This window comes from Gadus macrocephalus, chromosome 6 (assembly GCF_031168955.1).
Source record: "Gadus macrocephalus chromosome 6, ASM3116895v1".
Classification (NCBI taxonomy): Eukaryota; Metazoa; Chordata; class Actinopteri; order Gadiformes; family Gadidae; genus Gadus; species Gadus macrocephalus.
The window spans coordinates 6,851,806-6,860,209 of NC_082387.1; positions in this window are offsets into that span (position 1 = coordinate 6,851,806).

An 8,404-nucleotide genomic window follows, 5' to 3' on the forward strand; every position below is an offset into this window, starting at 1 on the left:
TTTCCGGCCTTTTCGAGAGAGCTAGGGATACTGAAATGTTTACACACATTTCCCGGGGCCCAGAGAACGACATATCCGAGATTTGGAATTGTAGCCCTTAGAGAAAAAAAGTTTTCCCAAATGGACTGTCATTTGGACAAAGCCCCTCAGAAGTGTTGCCTGCAAGACCTAATGGTCCAGAATGTGGTGGAAAAACAGTTTTTGAGATAGGAAGGTCGTACCGCCCTGAAATTTGAATACCTTATTCTAGGGCCTAACTGGGACCCCTGCACCGAAACTTGGCCCGGTCGGACCCAGAGGGCCCTTCCTGCCCGAAACTTGGCCCAGTCGGAACCCGAATGCAGGAAGGGGGGGCCTGGACTTTCATAATCTTCGCTCAGTGAATGTGAAGGATGTTTGGTCGGATAGTTATGACGAAGAATCATAATGTGAATCGGAATATTCTATAAATGTCTTGATATCATCTTTCGTCTCAACACTTCTCACTCCGCGAACCTTAAAATTTGAATCAATCCATTAGAAGTATGAAAATATCTTCCCGGAGGCGTAAGGGGGCAAACAAGGTGTCCTTTGACATCTACGTTTCGAGGCGATTGCAACAGTGCCACACATGATCATATTTGAATATGTTTCGGGGTAGTAATTAGCTGTCGATTTTGGGGGCCTTTATCAATAATGACCAGCTATAGATTTGCTTCCCGATGGAGATTCTTGACAAATTACATGTTATTTAGCATCTACACGTTAAGCTGAGTCCAATGAGATCAAGCTTGCCCTCTTGCCACACCGAGATCATGTCCTAGACCATATGTACCATGTAAAATACATTTACTAGAGTGTCATGCTTGGTGTCATTGGACTCAGCTCAACGTGTAGATGCTAAATAATATGTCATTTGTCACAAATTTCTATCGGAAAGTAAATCAATAGCGGCTCATTATTGATTAAGGCCTCCAATTTCGACAGCTAATTACTACCATTAAACATGTTAGAATATGCTCATGTGTGGCACCATTGCAATCGCCTGGAAGCGTAGATGTTGAAGGACACCTTGTTCGCCCTCTTACGACACCGGGAAGATATTTACATACTTCTGATTGACTAATGAATTGATTCAGCTATTCCCTCAGAAGTCTGGGGTCAAAAGGTCAAAAGCAGCCGACACCACGCCGCTTATGAGACAACAAAAGTTTATGTGTATTCCTCTCATAACTTTTTGTCATTATTACAGAGAGGCCTGATTCTCCGATATGCAGGTTGGATGGCTACGGTGTAGGTCTGGGAAGAACTTCAGGCCTAAATCTTGCAAGCGAGCCGCTGGGTGGGTGCAACAAGATGGAGCACTTGCTGAGTCATTTCCTGTAAGCCACAGGTTGAAGCGTATATGCGTCCTTTGAGACCCCCTTTGATATATAAGAGACCCCAAGGCTTACTTAAATGTTGTCGACTCAGTCACCTATTGCATCACTTCCTTTAGGGCTTCGGCCTCCTAATTGATCATTGTAGTATAATTGAATGCCCTCTTTCATATATATGATACCTCCACCACCGGGACGTGGCAGCAATTCTCCAAATCCATATGGGGAGGGGGGGGGGGGGGGGGGTGATGCTTGCTGACAGTAGGGGTGTACACTAGACATAAATAGGAAGCAAACTCAGGAGAAGGAATGACCTCTCATAAATATTTATTCAATAAATTGTTTCAAATAACCCTGCCTCGTTAAATCAATGAGCTTGGTGTTTTGCTTTAAAAAATAGGTTATAGAAGAAGTCTAAACTGCACAAAATAAAAACATCCAAGCTGCCTTTTAAGGATACCTTGGAATATCTGTCTATTTTTTAACCATCTGACCCTAGTTTACGACAAAAACAACACAATGGACGGCAGCTCCTTTGCCGCGTGGTTTTTAGAACCATGTAAGGATTAGAGGGGGCGGTCAAGTGACTGGATGCAGCCCCGTTGAAAAAAATAGAATACCACTCGACGCACTCAGGAGATTAATGATATTTAAATGATTATGAACATGAAGTCTTTATTTGCATGGTTTACATTTCGTTCTGTGTAGCATGGAAAAATCGGAGAAACACTCCCATTCATCACCCAACTACTCATTGGTGGTGGTTAGTGAGGTCCCCCCTTCACTGTAGGCGTCTTTGAGTGTTATTAATTATTATTATTCTTCATGTTTAACCTCTGTTTTTCTTTTATTCCTAGTCTGTTTTACATAGTTTTGAATGATGACTATATGCTCTGTAAAGTGACCTTGGGTGTCTTGAAAGGCGCCTCTAAATTAAATGTATTATTATTATTATTATTATTCAGAATGCATTGGTTTACATTTCGTTCTTTGGAGCACAGATATTTTTTATTTATTTATTTATTTTCAGTTTTTGAGGAGGTGCTTCAAAGATGCAAATTTTTCTGCAATAATCCAAAATCCAATGGAAAAACCCGTTGGCTTTTTGTCAAGGGAAACCAGGGCAACGCTCACTTCCGGGTTGGGCAACATACGTCAGCCCTCCACCACGCTATAGGCCTACTGTAAAAACACATGTTCAAGTTGAATGATAATGCATGAATTTATTCTTTATTCTGCCATAGAATTTATTTAAGGGGGGGGGGGGCATACAAGTCTTTTGGCCATAGTGGATCCAGATCTGTTCCGGAGCATTTCAGCACCCCGGGCAACAGCGCAGGGTTGCCAGGTCCTGCAAAAAACGTCCCGCCCACATACCGTTCAAAATCCACCCAAAATGTCCTAGAAGCAGCCCAAATAAAAAGGATATTCAACCTTGGCCAACGTTTTGAAAGTAATAATAATTGAGGGAATATCTGCAGCGAAATGCATTGTGTGTGTGTGTGTGTGTATGTGTATGTGTATGTGTGTGTGTGTGTGTGTGTGTGTGTGTGTGTGTGTGTGTGTGTGTGTGTGTGTGTGTGTGTGTGTGTGTGTGTGTGTGTGTGTGTGTGTGTGTGTGTGTGTGTGTGCTAGTTTAGCGAAAGCAGCGTCCTTAGCAACCTGACGTCATCGAAACATGCGAGCGAGCCGATAAAATCTTCCTAATAACTATAAAACTAAAGATCATACTAATCACTGACTAAAGATTATGCAAGTAAAAAGTATATTTCTCGCTAGAAATGTTATTAGAAACAAGTTCAACGGTGATTCGGTCCTAAAATAGGCCTATTGCATTTCTCATTCGATTAATAAAGAAACCAATCCCGAGATATCCCCGGACCCATGCAAGTGAACGGAGCGTTCCAAGGCATTGAGAAGACCCGTGTAATAAAGACCCATAATATTTCTGTTTATGGCATAGATTTCTCCTCAGATTAGGCTAATTTATGATAATGATAAAATAAAAGTAAAAACGCTCGATCAAAGGCCCGGCCCGAGGATAGTGATAACCCATTATTATACGGTATGACTTCTAGATGTCACGTCCGCTCGCGACACTGGACTTGCGAGGCATCGACGCGGACTTCCATTCACATAGCCAAAAACAAGACAATAGATCTATGGTTAGATCAAAACATCAAGACATACAATTCTAAAAAGATCAGATTAAGCAGCTACCCTTTTTTCTTTCGCGGTTTGCCTGAGCAGCGCACCTGCATTTAATAGCCTATATCTGTGAATTGTCACAATTTCTCAGAATCAAAGGTGAAAGTAGAAACGGGTGGCCTAAAGCTGTCATATCGTTCACAATTTTTAACAATAAATGTACTCCTTAAGGGACATTAGGGAGAACGCTCCCGCACAGAACCTTAGTTTGGAAGTCGTGCTGGTGACACGACAAATACTTCCAATTGAAATACATGGGTTTGGAATTTGTGCTTGTAAACACGAAAAATTTGAAAATACGTGATCCTGAACACGTTTCAATAGATTAAATAACGTGACAGTGTCACTTCTTTTCGTGAGACCGGGTTGGGACTACTGGGTGCACCAGAGGCAACGGCTCCGGCAGAACAGGCTCCCATCGCGCCACTGTGCCAGCGTGGAGGACTGTGGCCGGTTCGACGGCACCCTCCCGGTCCAGCTGACTGAGTTTGAGGCCCTCCTGGAGGGGTACCTCGCCAAGGCAGAGCAGGGGGCTGGAGTGGACACCTCAGCCGGAGAGGAGATCCGCACTCTGGCCGCAGAGTTCTTCAAGGACGGGGTGTTTGTGCACGACCAGATGAGCTTCAGAGATTACCTGGAGGACCTGGCTGATATTCTGGAAGATATGGTGGACGGAGACGATAGCGAGGAGGACCAGGAAGAGGGCGACAGCGACCTGGAGGATGAGATGGAGATGTTTGGGAAAGAAGTGATGAAGTGGTTTGCAGTGGAGCGGTCTTCAGTGAAGACCTCACAGCGTATGACAGGGAAGTCCAAGAAGGAGAACGCAAGGGGTCGTGGCTGAAGACTGGACTGGTGAGTCGTTGATAGAACGGCAAGTTGGAATGGTTTGGAAGGGAATATTAAACAAGGGGTAATCATAAAGGGAACATTTTATATGGACCATGGACCACTTAGAGCCACATGCTTTCTCCATCTATTTAAAGCGTTTTATTAATCTCCGTGCCTTGGTATGCTTTAAATTCCCCTCGAGAGCACTTCATGTATTGACATGCCAAGTAATTACTGTTTTCACACGCGTCTTAGAAATGTTGAAGAGAAGGGGAGGAGCATGAAGGGGTAGAGTGTACGGGGGAACTTAACAATAGCAATAAGTTACTCTTACTTTGGTGTTTGTTTCTTGTCTTTTTTTTATGCCAAGCCACAATTTAATCAAAACTAATTTTATCTCTTGAAAGCTGTACTTGTGATGGATGTCCGAAACCTGTCTGTGTCACGCAGCGTCCTGCTACGCGGTCCACTACCTCCACCTAGTGGCCACTTGACGCCGGTGGTTCTTCTCCTTCCACACCTGTGTGCTGTCAGCTCATCACCAGTTCCTACTTCAGTCGGAGATCTCCTGCCAGTCTGCGCCAGTTCGTCGTTACTCCTGCACATACTCTCCGGTCGCCGAACTCCTGCTTGCCTGACTACTCGCCTGCCATCGCCCTGCTTGCCCATTACCGAACCCCTGCCTGCCTGACTACCCGCCTGCCTTCGCCCTGCTTGCCCGTTATCGAACCCCTGCCTGTCGGACTCTCCTGGTTCCTGATCCCCCGCCTGTTCTGACGCTCCTTCTGGTTCCTGATTCCCCGCCTGTTCTGACGCTCCTTCTGGTTCCTGACTCCCCGCCTGTTCTGACGCTCCTTCTGGTTCCTGACTCCCCGCCTGTCTGACGCTTCTACATTCCAATAAACCCCGTTCCCTTTTACCTCGTCTCTGCCTGTGTCTGTGCTTGGGTCTCCACGTTCCGTACCCCCTAACAGTACGAACTGGCCTAAACATGGACCCAGCGGACGCAGAGTCACTCCGCCAGATGATCTCCCGTCAAGGAACTCTCCTGGGTCAGCACGACCAAGTCCTGCAGGAGATTACCTCCAACCTTCGTGAGCTGGCCGGGGCTGTACACGCACAGTGCACCGTCTCGCCTGATCCATCCGTCGCTGTTCCGGGTCCATCGGCTTCGTCCCGGGAGCCGTACATTCCTGCCCCAGAACGCTACGAGGGGGACCTGGGATCCTGCCGGTCCTTCCTTCTCCAGTGTTCGTTGGTCTTCGAACTGCAGCCTCTGACCTACCCCACCGGCAAGTCACGGGTCGCCTACCTCATCGGTTCCCTGCGAGGCGAGGCGCTCGCTTGGGCTACGGCCGTGTGGGAAAGTGGTTCCGCGGTTTGCAGCGACTATTCCGCCTTTACAGCGGCGATGCGGATGGTTTTCGATCACCCGGTCCGGGGAAAGGAGGCGTCTCAGCGCCTTCTGCATCTCCGCCAGGGATCCCGCAGCGTCGCCTCCTTCGCTGTCGAGTTCCGCACCCTGGCGGCTGAGAGCGGCTGGAACGGGGAGGCCCTGCAGGGGTTTTTTCTAAACGCTCTATCTGACGACATCAAGGACCAGCTGACTTCCCGGGAGGAATCCGCGGATCTGGATGAGCTGATCGCCCTCTCCATTCGGTTCGACAATCGGTTGCGCGAACGCCGCAGGGAGAGAGGGTCACGCCTGGTCTCGCACTGGTCCGAGCCGCCTGCAACATCTCGGCCATCCGCTTCGTTCTCCGCTCCACCCCGCCGCGAGCGGGGACACTCCCCCGAGCCCATGCAGATCGGACGCACAAATCTCTCCCCCGCGGAGAGGGAACGCCGTATGCGCTCTGGTTCCTGCCTCTACTGTGGTCTTTCGGGCCACCTCCGGTCTGGCTGTCCCTCGCTTTCGGGAAAAGATCGGGCTTGCCATTAAGCCGAGGAATCCTGGCGAGCCGCTCCCGTAACCCCTCGGTCTCCCGTCCCCTCCTGGAAGCTGTCCTCCTGTGGCAGGATCAGGCCCTCCCGCTCTCTATCCTCCTGGACTCCGGGGCTGACGAGAGTTTCATTGATCGGGAGTTGGTCCTGCGATGGAAGATCGACACGGTCCCGCTTGATTCCCCCATCGAGACCCAGGCGCTAGACGGGAGGACACTCACGCGGGTGGAGCACCGTACCGTTCCGGTAGACCTACTCGTTTCCGGGAATCACCACGAGTCCATTTCCTTTCTGGTGATTACCAGCCCCTTCTCCCCGGTCGTTTTGGGTTACCCCTGGCTGAAGACTCACAACCCCCGGATCGATTGGGGAACCGGTCGCGTGATGTCCTGGAGTACCCACTGCCTGTCCCAATGTTTACGGTCCGCTCAGTCACCTCAAGCACCAGAGCTCGAGCCGGCCCCCACGCCTCTTAACCTATTCCCTGTTCCGGAGGAATACCACGACCTTGGGGAGGTGTTTAGCAAGTCCCACGCCTTGTCCCTGCCCCCCCCACCGCCCTTATGACTGCTCGATCTACCTCCTTTCCGGGGCTCCCCTCCCAGGGAGTCGTCTGTTCAATCTCTCTCGGCCCGAGCGTGAGTCGATGGAGAAGTACACTGGGGAATCTCTTTCTGCTGGGATCATCCGCCCATCCTCGTCACCGGTTGGAGCAGGGTTCTTCTTTGTGGGGAAGAAGGATGGCACACTTCGTCCCTGCATCGACTACCGGGGGTTGAATAACATCACGGTGAAGAACAAGTATCCCTTGCCCCTCATTAGTTCCGCCTTCGTCCCCCTCCACGGAGCCGTGGTCTTCACCAAGCTAGACCTTCGCAACGCTTACCATTTGGTTCGCATCCGGGAAGGAGATGAGTGGAAGACCGCGTTCAACACTCCTTTGGGTCACTTCGAGTACCTGGTCATGCCCTTCGGTCTCTCCAACGGCCCCGCTGTTTTTCAGTCCCTAGTCAACGATGTCCTCCGGGACATGCTGAACCGCTCCGTGTTTGTGTACATCGACGACATCTTGATTTTCTCGAGATCTGTGGAGGAGCACCGGGTTCACGTCCGGCAGGTCCTACAGCGATTGCTGGAGAATCGTCTGTATGTCAAGGCGGAGAAGTGCGTCTTCCACGTGCCATCCGTCTCCTTCCTGGGATATATAATCGGTCAGGGCCAAATCAGCATGGACCCCTCCAAGGTCTCTGCGGTGGCCGAGTGGCCCTCCCCCCAACCCGCAAGAGACTGCAGCAGTTCTTGGGATTCGCCAACTTTTATCGGCGGTTCATACGAGGCTATAGTCAAGTCGCGGCACCACTCACGGCCTTGACCTCCATAAAGATCCCCTTTTCGTGGTCTCCGGAAGCTGAGACCGCATTTCGGAGCCTCAAGCACCGCTTCGTTTCTGCGCCCATCCTGGTGCAGCCTGATCCCGCTCTTCAGTTTGTGCTGGAGGCCGACGCTTCTGACACCGGAGTGGGCGCGGTCCTCTCCCAGCGTTCTACCTCTGACCACAAGCTCCACCCCTGCGCCTTCTTCTCCCGCCGGCTGTCTCCGTCAGAGAGGAACTATGACGTCGGTAACCGCGAGCTTCTGGCCGTCAAGCTCGCGTTGGAGGAGTGGCGGCATTGGCTGGAGGGCGCAGACCAGCCCTTTATTGTTTGGACCGACCACCACAACTTGGCTTACATTCAGTCGGCCAAGAGACTGAATTCCCGGCAGGCCAGGTGGGCCTTGTTCTTTGGGCGATTCAATTTCTCCCTCACCTACCGTCCCGGTTCCCAGAATGGGAAGCCGGATGCCCTGTCCCGCCTGCACTCCCCCGAAGATCGCTATTCTGACCCCGAGAACATCCTACCCCCCGCTTGTCTGATCGCTACACTTACCTGGGAGATTGAGTCCGCGGTGCGCCGGGCACAGAGTCAGCAGCCAGACCCCGGTACCGGTCCTCCGAATCGCTTGTTCGTTCCGGACGCCGTACGGTCCAGGGTTCTGCTCTGGGCTCATTCCCCCAGGCTTAC